Source organism: Myotis lucifugus, unplaced genomic scaffold, assembly GCF_000147115.1.
Source record: "Myotis lucifugus unplaced genomic scaffold, Myoluc2.0 scaffold_142, whole genome shotgun sequence".
In the NCBI taxonomy this organism is placed as follows: Eukaryota; Metazoa; Chordata; class Mammalia; order Chiroptera; family Vespertilionidae; genus Myotis; species Myotis lucifugus.
Genome location: NW_005871190.1, coordinates 975,308 through 1,000,633, shown reverse-complemented (window position 1 = coordinate 1,000,633; position 25,326 = coordinate 975,308).

Sequence of the window (25,326 nt, the reverse complement as noted above, 5' to 3'; positions counted from 1 at the left end):
GAATTTCCCAGAGGTAAAAATGGGATCAGGGGTCAATGTATAAATGCCATAAGCTCTAGCCTTTCAGAAGGGAAATTGTGAGTTGCATTGTAAAGATTCTATAGGGCATTTCTACGTAGATTGTGCTACAGGTACAAAGAGCAGTAAACAAATCAATAATACAGTCTTATTCTTCCTATGCCATCACTCTTGTTTCTTAGAATCTTTTCCCAAAACAATCACTTATACACAAGTCATTGTTTCAGGCCTTTTTAAAGAGAACCCACATAAATACAGTTTCTACTAACAGTAGCCCTAGAAAACAGACCCTCTGAGTGGGAGGCTGAGACTCACCTCATATGGCAAGGACCCTAATACTGACACGGAGGCATAAAAGGAGTGAGATGCTAAGAGCTGAGATTGCAGCATTTGAGTGAAATACATTTGAATCCTCCAGCCTGCTAAAAGCAGTTCCCTCACTTTCTAAATAATATAAGGCTCCATTTGTTGTTTGTTTGTTTTTTCTGAGTCCATGCTAAGACTTCAATTGAGTGGAATGACTTGCAAGATGACATGCTGTCTTCTCAAATTCACAGTTATCTCCCTTTATAACTTCTAAAAACAACTTTGGTCAGTGCTCAGTATAGCCCAAGTTGAGTATTGTTGTCCTTGATATTAGAGGAACTATTTTATTTACTAACAGAGTTACAGAAAGTGTCCCAGTAGAAACTGGAAAAATATAATTAGGATTAGATCTTAAGAATATTGAACCAAGATGGGAAAAAATGCAACAAGGAATGTTATTGACCTACAAACATCATTCAAGAACTTAGAATTAAAAATTTTAGCAAGGACACTTTGCAATTAATCACAAGATGATGCTCCTGGGATAATGGGAAACCTCCTTGAAGCTTGGAGTTGACAATGCTTGCCATTTGGTTGACAGTTTCTTTGCGTGTTGCTCATGTTTCACCTCAAATATCTCCCACTTTTCTCTTTCAGGGATTTTCTCTGAAGCCATGGGAGCAGACTCCAAACAGTCAAAGGCAGCCTCAATGTGTAAATGAATTCCCACCCTGTGAAAAACCCTCAATAAGTGAGAGGGAGGGTCCTCAGTGTCTCAATGCTCCCATTTCTTATTCTTCAAAGAGAAAATGCTGAGGCACATTGTACAAATCACTCAGAGGGTCTAAACCAGTATTAAACCTCAGTGACTGCAGAAGTGACTAGCTCCACAATACATCCTTGCTAATTTTCCCTTATTTCCAATTTCACTACCTTCTTTAGGGGGTCATCGTCCAAAGTATATATCTGTGCCTAGGTCCTTGAATCAGGCTGTGCCTTGGGAGAAACTAAATGAAGAAAAGTTTTAATCATTTCCATGTTGTAAATAAATAAATAGCTCAGCAATAAAACCTATGTGAGTGATGTTCAGTATAAAGAAGGTGGGGTATCTATGGTAACATGTAGCAGACAAGTCTTCTACTTTTTAAAGTGAATTGATTTATTTTTCAAGTAGTAGTAATCAATATTGTGGTCAGGAGAAGAGTGATTTTGAAGGATCAAAAGCATATCAAGTGTACATTGGAGATCTTACTGGGGTGATGAAATTTTCTGAAGCTGTATTATGGTGATGATTGAACAAATTAGTAAATTTACTAAAAAATAATCATTGAATTAATTCTACACTAAAAGTAGAAGACTCTTATGAAATATAAATAGTGTTGTAATAAGGTAGTTCAAACCTAAGCAATATCTCATAAAGAAAAAAAATACATAAAAAGCATATTAGATGTAACATCAGAACTGGTCTCCTGATTTTATTTTTTTTCATGACCTTGTCATATTAGACAGAATTCTTTAAATTGAGATCAGAGGGCCTCAGTAATCTTTTGACATGTCTGTTCCAAGGCCTAATAAATTCAAGCTCTGTGAGAGAATCTTCATTTGATCAGGCAGGAAAAAAGAAAGATAAAAGGAGAAAAGAAAAACTTCTCTACTTGGCCTAAACCAGACAATGCAAAAGCTCAACTATAGATAGGTGGTGACAGTGGTTTTCTGACATGAGGAAATGATTTGGATCCCAGCCCAGGACAATTTGTACTTTTCCAAGTTTAGCTGTGTACAGAACCAGCAAAGATGATGCATGAGATGGGAACTAGAAAAAACCTTCCTGAGAGTTCTACATTTTAGCTCTCTGACATTTCTTTCTCAATGTGCTTAAAGCATCAAATGAGCTGGGATCCAGATAAAAAGTCATCCCAAACCTGAGGCAAATGCCATATAGGCACATAAAATTCATGTGTATTGAAACTTTATTGTATAGAGAGTTTAATGCATTTGTTTTATAAATGATTAAAATTTATAAACAAAAGGACTCTAATTCAATCAAAACAAACTTTACTTTCTAGAGTACATAGTCTTTTCCTAAAAATTTATTTCCTTATATAACTTAAGTTTGAAAAATATTATATTATATATGCCATTTTATAAATATGACTAGAGGCCCATTGCAGGAAGAGATTCGTTCAATAGGTCTTCCCTTCCCCTGGCTGTGGGCACCAGTTTTCCTTTGGCACCCAGGAACCAGGCCTTCGCTGCTCTAGCCGGAGCCTTTAGTCCTCGCTCCTCTGGCCAGAGACTTCAGTCTTCGCTCCACCGCTTCGGGCCTACGTATGCAAATTAACCGCCATCTTTGTTGGGTTAATTTGCATACTCTCCTGATTGGCTGGTGAGCATAGTGGAGGGACGGTCAATTTACATGTTTGTCTCTTATTAGATAGGATAAGGTAATTCAAACTAGAAGCTGTAGAGCCAAGTCGCCACGGCTCAGTGGTTGAGCTTCCACCTAAGAACCAGGAGATCATGATTTGATTCCCGCTCAGCTGATCAATGATTCTCTGTCATCATTAATGTTTATAACTCTCCCTCCTTCTTCTTTCCTCTCTGAAATAAGTTAAAAATAAATAAATAAACAAAAACTACATGCTGTACAAACCTCCAAATTTCAATGACTTTTTTGTACATTAAAAGTCTTTATTGCAAAGTTCATATGTTTTAAAATAAAATAGAATATTTAAGAAGAGAATAAAATATGACTGTTGACTTAGAAGATTACTATATATAATGTTCACAAAAGTCAGAGAAATGTAGTTTGAGGAACATTCAATTTGAGTCAAAGATGCATCTCTTAAGTAGTACAGCATTTCTATCACTGTTGCGAAGGGAGAATCCAAACTTTCTGTGACTATAGAGAAGTCCCCATTTCTTGGTATGTTGCAGCAAGTCTTATGTTCTTTACATGTGGAGGGCTCCTCTATGAGGAGCATGTGCAAGAGGAGGAATCCAGCCCAGGGAAGCATCCACTGGTCTCAGGGATCCTCAAGTGGGGGTGGAGGTGGAGGCAGGCGGCACAGTGGCAGCTGGAGAGGCCATGTGGAGAAGAGGGAACAGCGCTGCTTTAAGACCCAGGTCCACTCCTGAGGAGGGGACCATCAGGGCTTGGCTCCTGGCATCCTGGCAGGTTTGGCAAAGCAGCTTGTGAAGTGGAGATTTTCACGACCTCTCCCAGGGACCTCAGCATTTTTAGCATTTCCACCATCTCCTCCTCTTTCCTGGAGCATTTGGATCTCTCTTCTTTCAGTTCATGAACCAGGGACTTAATATCCTGCTTCAGCATCCTGTAGGTCATGGTGACCTTTCTGCAAGTGTGGGCAAGGCTGAGTATATTTTAATGCCTGTTTCTCACTCTTGCCATCCTCTGAGGATGCCTGGATCTCCCTGCACTACTCTTTAGCCGTGCTCAACTGGTCAATGAGCTGGCATTTCTCCTCAACTTGTGCGGCTAGTGCTTCTACCAGCTGCGCTTCATGTCTCACATAAAGTCGACTCTGAACAGATTGAAACAGTCTGACCATAAATATGAGACCCACCAAGAAGCCATGACAGGTGGACAAGCCACTAACTCCCAGAGGAGGAGAGGGACAGGGAGGCATGAGCCCAGGCATGCGGAAGCAGATCCACCGCCTCCTCCCCCAGCTTCCCAAGGATGGGCCTGAAGCCCAGGTATACAGAGGACCACAGTGCCTCCATGGACCTTCCGCACAGGGACTGCCTGGTCACCATGAAGCCTCTGGTCACAACAGACCCGATGACACCTCTGCATCCCACCTGGAACAGCCAGCAGTGGCAACCCTGACTGCTCACCAGTGATGTGGCTGAGACGGGGAAAGGTTTTTAAATAAAACGTTCTCATGTCCATGACTACCGAATGATCATTCTCCATTCTACCTGGATGGTTTTGTATCAGTATAAATTAAAATATAGTGAAAATAGTAATCTTAAGTGTACAAGTTGATATTTTTTAAAATATATTTTATTGAATTTTCACAGATAAGAAGAGAGAGGGATAGAGAGTTAGAAACATCGATGAGAGAGATCGGTCAGCTGCCTCCTGCACAGCCCCCAGTAGGGATGTGCCTGCAACCCAGGTACATGCCCCCGACCGGAATCGAACCTGGGACCCTTGAGTCCGCAGGCTGACGCTCTATCCACTGAGCCAAACTGGTTCGGCCAAGTTGATATTTTTAAACTTTTTTTACCTGCCTATGGTAGGTATCCAACAACCTTATGTATGCAGGCATATCTCAGAGAGATGGGTTCAGTTCCTGGCTACCTCAATAAAGCCAGCATCACGATCAAGCGAGTGTTCAAATTTCAGTGACTTTATATAGTAAAAACTGATTTTTTTACTTATTGGGCCCACTGGCTTTAACCCAAGTCATGATTCAGAGGTCCAGATTATTTTCATGCCACTTCAATTTGTGGCTTTGTTCCCTAGCTCAAGGGGTTTGCCACTTGGGATATTCTACTCAAGAAGGAAATGTGGCTTCCCGGTTTTATTTACTTTCAGCAAGTAAGGGAGACAGGGGATTCCCATCCAAAGCTCTGTCTCCCTCTAAGAGAGGCTTAACCATTGCTTATATAAACTATCTGGTTAATTACATGTTGACTTCTTTTTGTAGCAGGCTATACTTACTGGTTGGGTTCCTGTCAATTTCATGTTATTTACAGCTCTGTCAGCAAAATACTGGCTACTGTGGGGCCTCAGAAACTGGAGGTCCTGCCAGAAACTGGACCTTCATAGACGTGGGGTATTAGACGTAGATATGAGAAATCATAGGCATATAAGAGAGGATTTTTTGCAGACCAAGTAGCCATTGCCAACAAGGAGTCATCAGGCAAAACAGTTCTTCAAAGTAGCCTTACAAAGTCACCTTACAAAGCAGTCCTTGCTAATACAGTAGCAAACACAGCAGCCCTTGTAAACATAGCAGCCATTGCTAACAAAGCAGCCTGACTAAGCAGCCTCAGTAACATATCTTTATACCAATTCAGACAAAAGAAGCTCTTGTCAAATAGTGACATCAATATTTAGGTTATAGAAAGGTAGGTCTGCGCAGTGCATACAATAAGATTGCTGTGTCCTTGCTTTTGCACCTGCATATGATAAATTGGCCTTGAACATCCAGCGTACTCTGATTAGCATTCCCACACTCTACCCCTTATGCTGGGTGGTCTTATAGGGATACTCTGGCCCATATGCTAGTACCCTGAGCACAGAGTCCACAACAGTAATACAGACTACAACATGTTATGACTACTGCTCTGGCCCCAATAGCAACACTCATAAGTGCCCAGCACCATGCCCCTGACAGTCCATCCTACAAACTTGGATGGGGTCATGGGACAGGGCTTGTATGACCTGTACTTCACTATCTCTTGCAGGGCACTGGTTACATTGCCAGGGCAGGATCAAGGGGTGCAACTGTAACTAAGAGGATAGGAGGGTTATCCATGGCCCTTCTCTTGTAATGAACCATGGCCAGGTCCACACTCCCTGTTCCCCCTCTGCCAAGAGGGAAGGCCTTGGGTCATAACTGTTCATCTCTTGCTTTCACCTATGCATGCAGTGTCTGAGGATACCTCTGTATACACTCATCTAGCACAATCTTGTAGGTTAGGTAGGTCCACCCCTAAGTGGAACTCACATTTCCTGTTGCCACATGGGGTGATGGCCTACTAGCCACTATTGCTTGTGCCATTGTGGCAATCACACAGTTAAGCCTGTAAAGGCAGCCCACCTGTCTGTTCTTATGGCCAAAGGGCTACTTTGTCTAGTATCTGAATTGAACTGCATAGTTTGTCAGTATCCAAAAGGACAGTCACAGCCATCTATGTAGCAGGGTTCTCCCCTACTAGGTATGTCCTTATACTACATGGTCTCTGGGAGGGGTGGCGTACCCTCTCAGAATGGACTAGGGAGTACCTTCTTCATAGGAGTTTCATCACTTTACAGGGTCTCATAAGTCACAGGACCCAACAGGGTTTGCAATTCCTGTGACAGAGGGCTGGTACTCACTACTGCCCTTTGTTCTAAATAGTCCCCCCCACCCCCTACTTTGCTAAAGTTGGGGTTTGGTCACACAGGCCTGTGAGGCAGCACACATGGCTGCCAATTGTCTCTCAGCAAGAGAGTATTGGCTCTCAGTTTTATTCCATAACTGGGACCAAAAGCTGATGGGTGCCCTCTCCACCTACTTGGGTGACTGCCCTCTTGGCAGCTGGGTACCCTCTAATTCTGGGGTTCAACCCCTAACGCCCCCTTCTGGGACAACTGACATATGGCTGTAACAATGGCACCAAGTAGGGACTGGACACTTGCCAATACCCTAATAGACCAACATAGGTCTGTAGACCAACACTTGGCGCCAACAACTGCTGACAGCTGCATTCAAATCTGCAAGAGAGTCAGAGGTTAACACAACCTTATTAATACAATGAAACATGGGTACTGTGGGAGGCTGGCCCCAGGCAGCCAAATCCCATGCCATCAAACCATGACAAATGGTTGGGCCATTAAAACATCCCAAAGTCCACTGTCGACCTTCCCGTGTAAAATCAAACTCTCCTTGACTCTCTGGAGCCCTGTCCATGGAGAAGGCACCAGCCAAATCCATCGCATATGGGCATTGCCCCAGTGCCAGTGCACGGCGATCTATGTGATCCGTTACAGCTGGCACCGTGAAGTGTAGCAGGGGAGTCACTTTATTTAGTTCTCTGCAATCCACAGTCAGTCACCACGTGCCATCAGGCTTCTTCACTGGCTATACCGGAGAACTGTAGGAGCTGTAAGGGGCAGACAATCCTCATTGTCTCCAGCCACAACACCATCTGTCCAATCTCCCCACACACCCACCCCCCACCCACCTTGGGAGGCTACATTGCCACATCCAGAAAACCCAGCATTTGAGGCCCTGTGTTCCCATAGCTACATTTTAACATTTAGCAAAAATAGCATGTAGGCAGAACTGCCTGGACATTGAGATCCTTGTCTACCCAACAGCTTTAAGATTTCCCTGGCATCATCCTGCTAGCAGATGGAGAGAAGAGATGTTAAAGAGGAGCATAAAAGACATTTAAGGCCTCCATACCAGAACTGGCACACATCTGTCTCCACAATGCCAGTTACAGTGCTCTGAACTTAGTCACAAGGTCCTATCTAATTGCAGAGGAGGCAGAAAAATATCCTAGCTGTGTACCCAGGATGAAAATAAAATAGATTTGGTAATCACATTGAATCTTCTCTACAATAGCTTACTAAGTTATGCAGCCCATCCTATGGACTATTACCCTACTTAGAGAATCCTTCAGGTGAAAATTCTAGAACATGTTCAGAAGAGTATAGCACCCTCTTCCTCCTAGCCACAGCTAATCGGACAAGACTACCTACACAGAGATTCCTACTATTAAAGACCCTAGAGCTCCTTGAGTCTACAATGGCCCTCTGATAATTATTCTGTAAATTCTTGTTTGTTGAAAAATTTTAGTTGCTTATTTGAATCTTTACAGGGAAGACAGGTTGTGCATCTTTACAGGGAAGACACACTAATTGAAGTAATTTAAATGAATCTCCATTCTTTGTTAAAATTCCTAATTGCAACAATTTTACATCAACCATCATTTCTCCCTCTGGACACTTCAACTGTCACTATCATGATCCCTTTAACCTGAACACATCTAAACTTACCTCATTTTTTTTCTCACCTAACCTACCTTTTTAAATAACTTTTAATATGTTTCAGTGACAAAAATTTTATAAGCTCCTTGGACTTTGTGTATATTTATGTTTATATGCATTTTTATGTATACCTAATTTTACTTTCATTTTGCGTGCTCAATTAATATTTGAAATGGATGCAAGAGCATACAAGGGAGTAAAAACAGTCTCTTCAATAAATGGTGTTGGGATAATTGGACAGGTATATGCAAAAGAATAAAAATAGACCACAAAATTACAACATACACAAGAGTAAACTCAAAATGGATAAAAGACTTAAATGTAAGTCCTGAAACAATAAAAATCCTAGAGGAAAATGTAGGCAACAAAATATCAGACATCTCAGATAGCAAAATTTTCACAATACAACTCCTTGGACAAGAGAAACAAAGAAAAAATAAACAAATGGGACTACATCAAATTAAAAATCTTCTTTACAGCAAAAGAAACCAGCATCAAACTAAAAAGGAAACCCACTGCATGCAAGAACATTTTTGCCAATGATACAGCTGATAAGGGATTAATCTCCAAAATATATAAAGTAGTCATACAATTCTACAAAAGAAAGCCCAATTAAAAAATGGGCAGAGGACCTAAATAGACACTTCTCCAAAAATAACTGACTAAAGCCAGGAGACATATAAAAAGATGCTCAACATCACTAATTATCAGAGAGATGCAAATCAAAATGACAATAAGGTACCATCTCACACCTGTCAGAATGGCCATCATCAACAAATCAACAAACTACAAGTGCTGGAGAGGATGTGGAGAAAAAGGAACCCTCTTGCACTGTTGGTGGGATGCAGACTGGTGCAACCATTGTGGAAAGCAGTATAGAGTTTCTTCAAAAAATTAAAAATGGAGCTCCCATTTGACCCAGAAATCCCACTTCTAGGAATATACCCCAAGGAATCAGAAACACCAATCAGAAAAGATATATGCACCCCTATGTTCATAGCAGCACAATTTACCATAGCTAAGATTAGGAAACAGCCTAACTGCCCATCAGCCGATGAGTGGATTAAAACACTGTGGTACATCTACACAATAGAATACTACACTGCTTTAAAAAAGAAAGAGCTCTTACCATTTGCAACAGCATGGATGGACCTAGAGAGCACTATGCTAAGTGAAATAAGCCAGTCAGAGAAAGATAAATATCACATGACCTCACTCATTTGTGGAATATAATGAACTGATGAACAAAAATAGAGCCAGAGGAAAAAAATGTATTTTAGAATACAATAGAAGTAATCCTGTTATTTACAGACTTGTAATATTTCCTACAACTTTTGTGATATTATACTATGTTAGTACAGTTTGGGTAACACTATTATATTTAAAATAAGTTTTCTTGAAATATTAATGTTTGTTGCATGTAAATGGCTAATTATTTTGTATCTATAATCTGGTAATAGATTTATTTTGTGTGTTGTAAAAAAAATAAAATAAAATAAAGAGAAAAAAATAAATTCAAAAGCTAGTCAAGGGAAAAAAAGAAAATAAAAGAAATGCTAAAAATACTATATGAGGTTAGGGGCCAGGGAAATCTTTATATAAGAAGATGAAGCAAAGAAAGAAAATTATTGGAGTGGCTCCAGATTAAAGCCTACTTGTCTGTTTGTAATTGATTGTCCTAAGCATTTTTATTTCATAACCGTGAGGCATTTACACACTTAGATTTTGAGTTGCTTATGTAGGCTGCCACAGCATTAAAGCCACCTTAGTCTAACAGCCTCTTTGTTTAATTAATTTAACAATGATAACCTCAATATTTTATTCAGTTTATGGTGGATAATAATATAAGAATGTCTGAGAATTTTTGGAGCATTGATTAGTAGACTAAGCTTTATGAAATAGTGATCGTATAAATGTGAAAAATGTTAATAACATTTATTTACTCAAATTTATTATATGCAAATTACACCATCTGCATGTTCAACAAATTCAAAGGAAATTATTGGTACTAAACAATACAGACAGATTTATGTTGTAGTTCCAAGTGCTTATAATCTCTTTAACAAAATAGTGCATCAGTCCTTAATTCTTTGAAATAAAAATGAAGAGGCTAAACTGTATACTACTTACTTAAAATATTAAACAGAGCCTAAAATTTTAATCTCTAAATTATATTTGTAATTATAATGTCTTTAAAAGGTCAATCATTAATTTTCTTGTTTTGATAATGTACTATAGTCGCATTATATTTACTCTTAGGAGACAAGTGGATGATAGGCACATAGTACCTCCCTGCCTTTTTTTTTTTTTTGCATTTTTCTGTGAATCTATAGTTGTCTCAAATTTTTAATAAATTAAAGTTAGTTATGAAACAATTGTGTTATTCTTTACATTTTTGTATTATTACTTATTATGAAATGAGTTTGTACATATACTCATGTACAAAAGTTCATGATTTGGAGAGTTTAAAGATGAAACATATTTTATTATGAGAGGTAAATGGTCAGTTTATAGTTACTCTTTTCAGTTGACATTCCTCTGTACAGTCTCCTTCATTTCCCAAAGCTTTATTTGCTGATGTCATTCTGACAGAGGGCTAAGCCGTTGGAGATGCATGCCAGACTTGAAGACAGAAATGCCATTTTCCTTCATCATATCCTTCCTACCCATGCTGTACATAATTTACCTTCCTCGTGTGAAGCAGAGGTTACATGCTGTGTGAGTGACAAGGGAAAATGACCCCGAGGGTGAATTACTCAATGCATCTTCAGATGCCTTGATGCTCAGCAAGAACACGCCTCTAGGTCAGAGTGATGTATTGCTGTGCATCAAGTCAAATTTTACTAATGCTTCTTGACTTCTTTTTCCACATTTGGAAGAGTAGATACACTAGAAAAAGGGACGTTGTAGATAGGTATGAGAACATACACATTCACATTGGCAAGTAAAATTGAATATAAAATTGGTTTATAGAATGTAAAACACCCTGTTGATTTTAGCAGCATCAATCATCCTTGGCTTTCTCGGCTCTCAGCAATAGACCTAACTTCTTCCTTCCAATACTCCAATCATCACGTTGTAAATCATACATTTTAAAAGAATTCTTTTAAAGTAGGAAAAGGAAAAGCAGTAGGAATGAAAATGCAGTTGTGATTGTTTAGTTTATCATCTCAAAGAAAATCATATTCCATTTTTTTCATAGTGATTGCTTCGATTTGGTGCTTGTCCCAATAAGATAATGATAGTCATGGGTCAAATGTCACTAATTATATCTCAAAAATGAATGTTCTATGTATCATTTACCTTAATAATCACACAATTATCTCATATTTGAAGTGAATGCTATCTCCTAAAGTTAATCTTTGCACTATTCAGCTGTAAAGATATTAGATCTTTTGTTTCATGTAACAAGTTAAAGTGTCTTAGGTAGTGTGCCCTCAGAAGACTTCATGCAAGTCTTTAGAAAGAGAGTTAGAAAGAGAGAGAACAAATTAAAGAAATTAATATATACTCTATAAAGACTGCTTAGAGTGGCTGTGAGTATTGGGAAACACTCAGGAAGCTGTCAGTTCAACTTTTCCTGTTTGAAATGTTGAATAAATATGGTCTGGCTGCCTTCATGGCTGCCTTCATAACAAGTGTGTCTGACTCACTATCTGCAGAAAATTCCAGGTATACTCAACATTATACTCATAGAATGTGTGTGTGTGTGTGTGTGTGTGTTTGTGTGCATTTCTATTTTAAAAGCATCATTTGGGGACACTTTTTCTGGTTGTTATTTGTGAGTATTAACATCAGGTTTTCCATTAATCACAGTTCTAATGAAATATTAATAGATTATATGCATGGTGATTATGTTTTAAAAGTTTAAAGTCTACTTAGCATAATGAAATGATCCATGAAAAAATGCAGACTTTTATTTTTAACATTTACTGCAAATTAGAAAATATACCATCACTTAACTATAAAGATCATTTAAGCAGAAAATGGTAGTAAATTATATTATTACTTATTTTTTTAATTTGCTTTAGGTTTAGTCATAAGAGCTAATCATTTAGTATTTATTGTTTTCAGAGACTATCTAAGCATCATTTTTGTCAAAAAAGCTGATGACAGTGGGACTATTATGCTTTTACTAGAGGCCCGGTGCATGAATTCATGCACCAGTGGAGTCCCTCTGCCTGGCCTGTGGGATCAGGCCAAAACTGGCTCACTGACATCCCCCGAGGTGTCCCAGATTACGAGAAGGTGCAGGCCAGGCCAAGGGACCCCACTGATGCACAATCGGAGCCGGGGAGGGATGCAGGAAGTTGGCCAGCCGGGGAGGGACCGCAGGAGGGCTCCAGGGCACGTCCAGCCCGTCTTGCTCAGTCCCAATCCGCCAGAACCCAGCAGCAAGCTAACCTACCAGTAGGAGTGTCTGTCCCTTGTTGGTCAGTGCATGTCATAGTGACTGGTCGACCAGTCAACTGTCTGCCCCCTGGTGGTCAGTGCACATCATAGTGAGCTGTTTAGTTGCCTTAGCATATCATTAGCATACTATGCTTTGATTGGTTGAATGGATGAACAGATGACCAGACACTTAGCAAATGAGCCCTTTATTATATAGGATAGAGATGAAGATCTGAGATTAAGTTTATTAAAGTTTATTTGACTAGTAAAGGACAGGGTGGGACTTTCATCTAGACAGGTGGCTCCAGGATCCATGTAGTTAATAAAAAGAGCATATGATAAAACTGATAATTATTGCAATTGCCTTTATAGCTAATGTTTGCTGAGAAATTACCATATAGAATGATAATTGTTCAGAATTATGTGCTGATTTTCTCACTTCAACCTCACTACAGATTGCTGAAGTAGATTCTGTTATACTCATTTTATAGTTAGGAAAATTGAGGATTATAGAGATTATATAATTTCTGCATTCCCTTAACCACTACTGTTTGTTTTACTATTAAGATGTTTATCTATGTTCAGATCACTAATTATGCTATAATACTTCCATAAGACAATCATTTAATTCATTAATTCAGCCAGTCCATGCTATATATGTGTTAAACAAGGGAATGAAATAATGGATAAATAAGAATTCCTGAAGTAGATACGTGTTCATCTTTTCAGTCACTATTTTTTATAATTCCTGCTATGTAGAAATAAATGTGCTATGGATATACAAAAGAAGGATTGATTTGTTCTGCTAAAGGAATCAGGAAGTTCTCCTCAGAGATAGGAGATGGTTGGAATTTTATGTCATGGATTTCATGAGTAAAAATATGGATGTGGTGATAATTGGCAGTCCAGGCAATGAGAGGGTGTCAGTATGGACCAGAGACTGACAGTACATGGAGTGTTTGAATAATGAATAGTTGTGCCATGATGTTGCTGTATACAGTGAGAAGGTGTGTGATGAGAATAAATCTAGAAAGGGAGACAGGGGCAAATTTGAGCACAACATTTCAGTTATGATAGGTAACAATAAATTGTATGTGATAGTGTCAGAGACAGCAGGAGCTCTGCACAGCTCTGCTGCTCTGAGTTGCTATGAGTCTATGTATTCTTCTCAGTTATTCCTGACTACGCCAGGGCAGGTCCTTCTCAAACCCTGACCACTGTACTAACTGTTGGGAACTTAGTCCAAGTTCCTCCTTTATCCTCTGCTCACTAGTTACAGGTGTTTATTTTTAACATTTGGTGTAAATTAGAAAATATACCATCACCTAACTGTAAAGATCATTTAAGCAGGAAATGGTAGTAAATTATACCATTACTTATTTTTTCAATTTGCTCTAGGTTTAGTCATAAGAGCTAATCATTTAGTATCTATTGTTGGGTCCGAGATGGAGAAGCCATGAGAAGTTGTGGGTGTATAAGGATGAGTCTTGCCCTCGCTGGTTTGGCTCCATGGATAGAGCATCAGCCTGCAGACTGGAGGGTCCTGGGTTTGATTCCAGTCAGGGGCACATGCTCAGGTTGCGGGCTTGATCTCCAGTGCGGAGTGTGCAGGAGGCAGCTGATCAATGATTCTCATCATTGATGTTTCTCTCTCTCTCGCCCTCTCCATTCCTCTCTGAAATCAATAAAACTATATATTTTTTTTTAAAATGAGTCTTTACTGCAAAATCCAGTGGCCATATAGCCATCAGACAAAACAGTCCTTTACAACAAAGTCCATACAGGCAGGCAGCCAGACACCGCTGGTTAACATGTACATCTTTCTCACAAAGCAGCATCAGTCTCTATATCCACAGCTATTAGCTGAGCAGCCACATGCTGCCCCCTAGACTCACTGCCTCACATCATACCGGAACCTAAACTCTCTCTGGCTCAGCAGCTTCTCCTATCTCCCCTGCCCAGCACACTGGCTGGTTAACATGGTAGCTATATCTGAGCTCTCCCTTAGAGCTTCAGCCTCAGTAGCCTTTCCAGCCTCTCTGAGCTCTCTAGCCTTTGTTCTGCCCAGCGGCTCTCTCTAGCAGACTTCTTCACACACTCTTGGTCAGTAACCTGTGTGTTACTCCAGAGACAAAGAAGGCTAGCTGCCCACAGTGACATCAATCATTTGCGTTACAGAAGGGCAAGTGTACCATGTGTCCTTGCACCCACTCATGGTGTCTTTGCCTTGGGCACCCCAATTAGACTCATGTTCAGAGCAGCCTTGGCCATTCTGGTGTATTGACAACAAGGCCTCTGTGCTCCCATTGGACTTGACTATCCAGGGACCCTGGTGTGGTTCCCACAGATAGGCAACAGTGAAAAATCAAAAGCTTTTTTTTATGGAGTAGAGTAATGCAATCCATCATCATGCCTTCGTTAGTGTTAGAGACACATATATGCAACATCATGGGATCAGTGGGAAGTAAGAATAGAATAAGCTATGCTGAGATCAGCTTGTCCTTGAAAACTTTATCTGGCACAGAGATATAGGGGAATTCATAAGATATTTCCCCCATTGAATGTATTTTTTATATTTTATTAAAGTTTGTGAATTATTACTTAGAAAATGTATAACCTAGAGATGACATCCTAAATTGATCACAACCAATATTCTCAGTGGAAATAAGAGAGGGTCCTAGCTGGTTTGGCTCAGTGAATAAAGCGTTGGCCTGTGGACCAAAGGGTCCCAGGTTCAATTCTAGTCAAGGGCACTTACCTTGTTTGCAGGCTCCTAGGGCCCTGGCCCTAGTCGGGGCTTATACAGGAGGCAACCAATCGATGTGTTTCTCTCACATTGATGTGTTTATCTCTGTCTTTTCCTCCTTTTCCTCTCTCTTCCACTCTCCCTAAAAATCAATGGAAAAATATCCTCGGGTGAGATTACAAAAAAAAAAAAAAAAAGGGAAATGGAATGGGCCAAAAGTGATTAATTATACACAAATATGTAATTAACAAGCAAAATATACACATATTTGCTTAAATACTTGTATCGGTGACTGATCATGAGACCTTAATGTATACAAATCAATTCCTTTTTTTACTAACCAACCCATGTATATTTTTCCCTCAGTCAGCACTTCAGCTAGTTAGGTTTCTTCAGTCAGTGGAGTAAATAATTTGAATGCTTAGTGACTCTTGCTTTATCCAGTTGTTACTAGTTTCTTTTACTTTTTACTATTAAAATTCAAGTTTTAAGAGAAACCTCCAGAAAATGGTCTGGGTTACTCATGGACTTCCCTTAGGTTGCCATGTTACCATGTCAACTTAGGTAAGGACAACCTGATTTTTCTTTGACATCAAGATCAATTACTATAGTAATTCTGTCCTTCACCTGGCATTTAATAGCATAAATAGACTAAAATGGCCAGGTGGCAGTCTTAACTTACAGTTCAAGGGAACCATTATTCAAAACCCGAACTTGGGGAAATTTGGTATAATTGAGAAAAAAGTTAGTTTCAATAAATCTTGTCTCCTGGATTAATATATTTTGGCTTTGTTGACAGCACAAAATTAAAATGACCTAACAACCATAATAAACTCTCAGTGGGTGATACCAGTGTTTTTATCAGGCCAGCTGTTTTTGGTTGATGGATGGAGCACATGTTAATACCAAAAATTCCATCAGCTGTACTCTCTGCATGCACTTTTTGGCTATAAAATGGATTCTTTAATAAGAAGAAATATAAATTCTCTTTACTATGATGATGGATTAAAGAATTTAAGTACTTCACTGAGGAAGAGGAGGAAAAATACATTGCATGAAAGGAAGGTAGATTCATATCCTGAAGTACTGTTTATTACATTGAGGATCCATTGATGCCTTCTCCTCGATGAAAATATTCCATCTGTTTGCACAGGTAGTGGTGCAATATTACTGGTTCAGTAGTGGACTCTGCCATTGATGGTTTGGGTATTCAACACTTCTGAAACCTTCTGAAGGGCTATATTCTAGCACAGACATATACTTTCTCCCTGTGACACAGATAAATTTTAAATCAACCCGTTGAGCAAACACTGTGGTGTCTGGTAAAAAGAGGCTGGATGGTAAATGGACAAGATGTCTACATGATTACTAAGGACTTTTTTTTGTAGTGGATTCCTCTGGTGAGCATTTATGTGTGACACAAAAGCCTCAACTATGTGTCCTTTCCAGAGAACTATCCACATTCTTCTTTATCAGGCATTTTTGTCATAGGTCCTCCAACTTCTTTTTCTTAGTCCTTGACGATCTGGTAAATTATAGAAGATTTCTCATTAGTCAGCATATACCTATAGCATTGGCCAAATCCATATGATAAAGTGGATAGTCATATCAAATGCTCAAAATTATGCTCAGTGGCATGGTTTTTATTGTCCATGTTTTTTTCAGGGAAACTAGAATAAGAATATAATGTTCTTGTTGATAATACCATTGATAATTAACAGGTAGAGATATTTTCTGTTAAGTTCGATTTATGTTGCATGATATGTGATCATTGACTATCTCATTATTTTTTAATAATTATCAATTTTATAGCATTTTGGGCTTAAGCTGATCCAGAGAAAAAATTTTTATACAAAACCATGTACTTTTCATTTTGTAAAATACTATTTACCATATTAGACATTTATATTAGGTACTAGGGGCCCAATGCACAAATTTGTGCACCTTGAAAGGAACTGTGGGCCATGAGGCTGCAGTGGGCACAGGGGTGGGTCTCAGCCCATCCTCTACGCCCCCACCTGGCCCCTCCTGCTGTGGCCCCTGGTCCCCTCTCTGCCAGCAGCCTGGCTCACACTGCTGCCACCGCTTCCACACACTGACAGCACCAGCCCCACTCACACTTACTGACAGTGCAGAGCGATTGGGGCTGATGCCAGCTGCAGGTGTGAGTGAGGCTGGCACCATCAGTGGGTGCGAGCAGTGGCTGCTGCCCCGATTGCCCCTCAGGAGCAGGGGGAGGTGGAGAAGCTCTGAGGGGAGATTGGGGCCAGCAGCCACTGCTCGCACCCACTGACAGCACTGAGCAATCAGGACCAGCTCTGATTGCCAGCAGCGGGTGTGATTGGGGCCATCACTGGCAGTGGGTGCCAGCAGAGGCTGCCGGCCCTGATAGCCCCTCAGGAGCAGGGGGAGGTGGAGAAGCCCTGAGGAGTGAGTGGGGCCAGCAGCTGCTGCTCACACCCGCTGCCAGCACCGAGTGATTGGGACCAGCACTGGGCACCAGCATTGGGTGTGAGGGATGGCTCCAGCACTGGCTGTAGGTGCGAGCGAGGCTGGTGCTGGAAGTGGGTGTGAGCAGCAGCTCTGGCACTGGTAGCGAGTTCAAGTGGGGCCAGCACTGGCAGCAGGTGCAAGCGCCAGGCAGGACCGTGGCACGTGGGAGCAAAGAATTTTCAGTAACCACCAGAGGTTCACCCCGATGACAGCGACCAGCACCCCACCTTGGTCTGGTGCCCCTGCTCACCTGCTCCACCATCCCACCATGGACGACACCCACCATGTTCCATGCACACCCCCTGGTGGTCAGTGAACGTCATAGTGACTGGTTGTTCAGCTGTTCTGTTATTCTGGTTGTTCCACCGTTTGTTCTATTTCCACATTAGCCTTTTATTATATAGGACTATAAACTTCCTCTTCTCCCTAATGTAATATTAAGTAATACACCAATATATAAGAATTGGTTTTAGAAATAAATTCCTTTCATTGAATATGTACACAAGTCACATTAATTGGTAAGAAACCTACTCAGTCTGTGGATCAGATTCAGTATCCTCAGATGTTTCTTTTAATCTATACATCTATTATCTTATTCAAATATTCTGCAGCATATCATGATATACTCTATACTGTTTCAAAAATAAAATTAAACAAATTTTATTTAATAAAATTATTCATACATATTTTTAAAAAATGACTAAATCCTTTCCACCATATTTTGCAGGTCTTCAAAGGTCTTTTCCTTATTCCTGGAACAATGAAGATAGAATATTTGTTAACTCCCTGGACTACAGGTAAGGTCAGAGAGACAAAGAATGAAAGTGCGATAAATAGGTCATAGACCAAAATAGCATCTTCCTACATTTCTCCCCAACCTGACTTCCTGATAAATCTGTGAGTTTGTTTCTTTATCAAATTCATTGAACTTCTTTACTCTCTACACCTATTTTCAAGAAAGAAAGGGGCAGCCATGGTATTGATTTTATTTGGGTACTCTGAAGTGCCAACTCCCATTTCATATAATGCATTAATTATGAGTGTGCCCTGTTTCCAAAGTTCTCTGAGGTAATATTTGTTAATTCTGCTTAATGGTTAAAGGTCTGATCTTCTACCTAAATTTTTTATTTTTTCTTCCAGGAATATCTAGGTTAACTTAATTCTGTTTACATCTCTTGAAAAAGCATGTCTTTCATTACTGGAACCTGCCCTGGCCTGGAATGAGGGGTATATATAGCCCTATTAAAGAACGAAGAGTACACTTCTCTCTCTGTCTTAGTAGTGGGAGGCAATCAAGACTAGGACCCCAACCAAGCTGTCGAACTATGACTTTTTTCTCCTTAAAACATCTAATGTTTGTATGTTTCTATTGAGCTTGCAAAATAATGCCCCTTGTGACCCCATGGTATCTCCTCAGATCCCTGAGGTGTCCCAATACTGAATTTATACCTCTGTCTTATAATTTATGGGCTTTATTTATAAAAACTCCATTTAGAGCTGCTTGTTTCTTCTGTTTTGATCAAATCAAGATAAAAAATAAAAAAACCTATGAAATGTCCTTATTCTCAGGTAATAGTTTGATTTGTTCAATGTTTAAAACTGGTATTTCAGGACCTTAAAGTTTGATGTCAACAGAGCTGAGTAAAAATGGAAATTAAGGACTCCTGCTTCAGCAATTCAGAATGTCAGGACAACAGCAGAACATTAAGCCAAACATGGAACTGTATGAGACTGAACAGCTACATGCACATGTAGCCAACCCTGTAGGTATGTCGTAGGTTGACTTTCCTAAAAGCCTGAGATTGGAAATCATATTTAAGTGATCTAATGAGAAGTATCTTCAAGAAAAGGTAGCTGAAAAGAAATAACAAGGTGTAATAAGAACAGCTAAGCAATGCCTAGTTTCACAGGGAAAACTCTGGAGCTCAGCTTTCTTTAGTTAGTTAGATCTTGAGGAAAGAGGGCAGGAGTTTCCTTACCTCATGTACCTGATCCTAGGTGATTCTTTTCTTACCTCATGTACCTGATCTTAGGTGATTCTCTTCTTACCTCATGTACCTGATCTTAGGTGATTCTCAAGAGAAGGGAGTAATACAGCAGCTGGCCATAGAGTGCAAATGCCAGTAAATGGGATCTAAGTAGAGCAATTACCTCTTCGACTACAGTGTCCCTTAAATCTGTGCTGCTCTATAAGGTTTCTACTTATAGGATTTTCAACTGGTATGCCACAAAGCACACTGGTGTGCTGCAAAATATTTTTAAACATGCAATACCTGACTATTTAGTCAAGGGCCCTGATCTATTTTCCTTTAGATTGTCAAATTAAGAAAAAAAAAAGACAACAGCCCTCTGATGTGAATGAATCAACTTTATATCTATTTTTTGTCAGATATTTAAAAATATATTTTTGGTGTACTACAGAATTTTAGTAATTAGTTTATGTGTGCAATGATATAAAAAGGTTGAAAATCGCTGTCCTTGACCAACATATCTATGGCAGACTGAAGTGTAACCCATCAAGAAAGGTCACAAAATGGCAGTGTATGAATTGTTCTGCCTTGGTGATTTGACCAGGTGCTCAGAGCATTATCTATGGTAAGAACCTAGATTCTTACAAAATTTCAGTTTTTTTATGGTGTGTTTTAGTCCATCCAGGCTGCTATAACAGAATACCACAGACTGGGTGACTTATATACAACAGACATGTATTTTTCATACTACCAAGGATTGGTAAATCCCAAATCTAGTCAGTAGCAGATTAAGTGTCTGGTGAGAGCCAGCTTTCTGGTTTATAGCAGATTATCTTCCGGCAGTATCTTCCCATGGTGGAGGGGGCAGGGGGATCTCTTTATAAGATCACTATCCTCATTCATAATGGCTCCATCTTCAATGACCTAATTACCTTCCAAAGACCCCACAACCTAAAACCATCACAATGGGGATAGGATTCAATCTATTAATTGGAGGGGGGGGGCACAACATATAGAGTCTAGAGCAGAGCGATTTTAAATATTGCATCTTTCATTTCTCCCTGTTCTTGCTTAGAATCTCTAGAACTCAGATTATTTAAACCTCACAATAAATTAACAAAGTTAAATGTGACTTTTTTCCCCTTTGTAGACCCACTGAATTTACAAAACAATTTGAAAATGTATATAGAGCTCCATCAAACAGCCTCATAACAGTATACTGATATTCTTAAAATTAATAACTTCTGAGAGTGCACCTCATCCATGCACATCGCCTTTTTTACAGGGTTATAACCCTTGTTTCAAGGTCAATTGCCTTACATTCAAGTACTAGGCTTTTAAACCACCACTATTGTAGTTGTGTTCTATAAAAGAATTATTTAAAATTGCAGAAGGACCCAATAAAGTGAAGTGGCTATGCCTATCAATCCATCAGTGTGTTAAGAATGTACTCCCTCTTTTTTTTCTTATTTAAAAAGAAAAAAAAAACTTTATTTTTATGGTAGCTACAGTTACAGTGAGTGGCCAAAAATAATTTCAGTCCATTTCAGGTAATCTTTGACAAAGCAATTTTCTGACCTCTAACAATTTCCTCCAGGTGGAGGGAGCAGCAAATAAATAACCTTTGGTTAAGTCCTGTCTACAGAGTCAACCCATAGGATAGCCCTTGTTTTCAGTTAGTCTCAGGAGCCATTTCCAAGTAGGTCACTGCTTCTTTCAAAACAAACAAACAAACAAACTATTAGGGAAACTTTTACATAAGATCTGTCCAGTTTCACCTTTTCTCTAAACCATTTTTTTAGCAGATGGGCCTGAATCACATTCCCGTATCCTCCATTTATCTACTTTCAAAAAGAGAAGCACACTGTACAAATTTCCTTGCCAAGTCCCCTCTTCCTACCTCTCATTCCTCCTCTCTCTTTTCTCTGCTCTTCTTATTTAGGCTTCTTCAAAGCTACGAGATTGCACAACTTAGAAGATAGAAAACCATGATCACTGAATTTCCCAGAGGCAATGTGTAAATGCTATAGACTCTGCCTTTCAGAAGGAAAAATGTGAGATGCATTGTAAAGGTTCTTTATGGTATTTCTATGTGGATTGAGCTACAGGAACAAAGAATAGTAAACAAATCAATAATACAGTCTTATTTTTCCTACTCTATTGGAATCTTTGCCCAAAGCAAGCACTGCCCATAGGTTCTTGTTTCAGCCTTCCCTCTCTTTTTTTAGGGAACCCAAATAAAGACAGTTTCTACTAACAGTGTCCCTTGAAAACAGACCCTCCGAGTGGGAGACTGAGACTAGATAACTCACCTCATATGACAGGACCTTACTGTGGACGACAAGGCAGGGAAGGAATGGCATGCTGAGAGCTGAGATTGAAGCATGTGGGTGAAGTATCCTTGAATCCTCCAGCCTGCTAAAAGCAGTTCCCTCACTCTTCTAAATAATGTGAGGCTCTGTTTTTCTGGAGTCCATGCTAAGACTTCAACTGAGTGGAATGACTTGCAAAATGACATGCTGTCTTCTCAAATTCACTCTTATCTCCCTTTATAACCTCTCAAAACAACTTTGGTCAGGGCTCAGTATAGTCCAACTTGAACACTGTGGTACTTGATATTAGAGGAACTATTTTACTCACTAATGGAATTATAGAAAATGTCCCAAGAGGAAATGGGAAAATATAACTAGGATCAGATTTTAAGGATATAGAACAAAGATGGGAGGAAAAAATAACAGGAGACATTAATGACCTAGAAAGAGCATTCAAGAACTCAGTATTAAAAGTGTTAGCAATGACACTTTGCAATTAATCTAAATACGATGCTTCAGGGGTAATGGGAAACCTCCTTGACGCTTAGATATAACAATACGTGCCATTTGGTTGACAATTTCTCTGCCTGCTGCTCAAATTTCCCCTCAATGCCTTCTGAATCTTCCACTTTTCTCTTTCATGGACTTTTTCTGAAGTGAGGAGAGCAGATTCCAACCATTCAAAGGGCAGCCTCAATGTGTAAATGAATTCCCACCTTGGGGAAAACCCTCAATAAATGAGGAAAGTCTCAGTGTTTTCTTTCTTATTTTTCAGATACAATTCTGAGGCACATTGTACACATTTCTCCAAGGACACCAAGCAGTAGTAAAAGTCAATGACCACAGAGGAGACTAGCTCAACAACACACCCTTACTAACTTTCTCACATTTTCAATTTCACTTCTTTAGGGGATCACCAACCAAAGAACATCTGAGCTGAAGTCCTTGAATCAAGTTGCGCCTTGGGAGAAACTACATGAAGATATATGTCTTAATCATTTGTATGATATACATAAATAAATAAATAAATAAATAACTCAGAAATGAAACACACTTCTATGTGAGTGATGTTCAGTAAGAAGGAGGGTATGTACAATTAAATGTAGCATGCAAGTCTTTTCCAACTTTTAAAATGAATTGATTTATTTTTTAAGTAGTAGGAATCAAAATTATGGTCAGTAGAAGAACAATTTTGAAGGATCAAAAGCATATCTGTTAAGTGAACATTAGAGATATTATTGGGGTGAGGAAATTTTCTGAAGCTGAATTATGGTGATGGTTGAACAAGTAGTGAATTTACTAAAAATATCATTGAATTCTACACGAAAAGTGGAAAGCTCTTATGGAACATAAATAGTGTCATGATAAGGTAGTTTAAGTCTAAGCAAAATTCCATAAAGAAAAAAACACACCATAAAAAGCATATTAGATGTAACATCAGAAGAGAAGGTCTCCTGATTTATTTTTTTTCAGTACCCTGTCATATTAGACAGAATTTCTTATATGGCCTCAGTAATCTTTTGACATGTCTGTTCCAAGGCCTAATAGTATTAAGCTCTTGGAGACATTCTTCATCATCTCTGACATTTGATCAGGCAAGAAAAAAAAGAAAAACTTCTCTACATGGCCTGACCCAGATAGGCACAATATAATTCAGAAGCTCAGCTATAGACTGGTGGGAGCACTGGTTCCATGACCTGTGGAAGTGATTTGGATCCCATTCCAAGAGAATGTGTACTTTTTCGGGTTCAGCTAGTACAGAACCAGTGTACAGAACCAGCAAAAATGATGCATATATGAGAACTAGAGTTCTAAATTTTAACTGTCTGGTATTTCTTTCTCAATGAGATTAAAGCAAAAAATGAGCTGGTTATTTAGAGAGACAAGTCATTCAAAATCTAGACAAATGCAATATATGTACATAATATTCATGTAAATTGAAAATGTATTGCACATAGAGTTTAATATATTTGTTTTATTAGTGATTGATATTTATAACCAAAAGGACTCTAATCAAAACAAACTTTACTTTTTAAGGAATATAGACTTTTCTTAAAAGTTTATTTCCTATAGTTTGACAGTCTGTTTGATGCTTTTTTGTCTCTGTATATATTTTTGTTCATCAGTTTATAATGTTCTTTATATTCCACAAATGAGTGAGATCATGTGGTGGGAAGGCAGGGGAGAGTTGTGGGGGGACAGGGGAAAGTTAAGGGGGAGTAAGGGATCAACTGAAAGACTTGTATGCATGCATATAAGCATAACCAATGGACGAAACACACTGGAGGGGGTGGTTGAGGGCATGTGCCGGTGGGGTTGGGAAGGCTGGGGGAAAGTCAATGGGGGAAAAAAGGAGACATATGTACTATTATTTGTAATACTTTAAATAATAAAATAAAATAAAATAATAAAAAATGTATTACCTTATATAAATTAAGTTTGGAAAAAACTCATTTTAAAAATATGATAGGATAATAAGTAAGACATATTATGCAAACCTCCAAAACTTCATTGACTTTTTTTTACAATTAAAAGTCTTTATTGAAAAGCTAAATATATTTTAAATTTTAAACAGAATATTTAAGAGGAGAATAAAATATAAATGTTGACTTACAAGATTACTATATATATATATAACAATCACAAAAGTCTGAGAAATGTTGTTTGATGAAGATTCATTTTGAGTCCAAGATGCATCATTTAAGTAGTACAGCATTTCTTTCATTGCTATTAAGAGAAAATCCAAACAAGTCCTGGTGTGTTACACCAAGTCTTACGTCCTTTACATGTGGAGGAGGAAGAATCCAGCCCAGGGACGCACCCACTGATCTCAGGGACCCTCAGGTGGAGGTGGAGGTGGAGGCAGGCAGCACAGTGGCAGCTGGAGAGGCCACGTGGAGAAGAGGGAACAGCGCTGCATCAAGACCCAGGTCCACTCCTGAGGAGGGTCCATCAGGGCTTGGCTCCTGGCATCCTGGCAGGTTTGGCAAAGCAGCTTGTGAAGTGGAGATTTTCATGACCTCTCCCAGGGACCTCAGCATCTTCAGCATTTCCGCCATCTCCTCCTTTTGCCTGGAGCATTTGGATCTCTCTTCTTTCAGTTCATGAACCAGGGACTTAATATCCTGCTTCAGTGTCCTGTAGGTCGTGGTGACCTTTCTGCAAGCGTGGGCAAGGCTGGGTATATTTAATGCCAGTGTCTCACTCCTGCCATTCTCTGAGGATGCATATATCCTTTGTGACAGGTGTTTCTGATTTCTTGGGATCTATTCTTAGAAGTGGGATTACTGAGTCGAATGGGAGTTCCATTTTTAACTTTTTGAGGAAACTCCATACTGTTTTCCACAGTGGCTG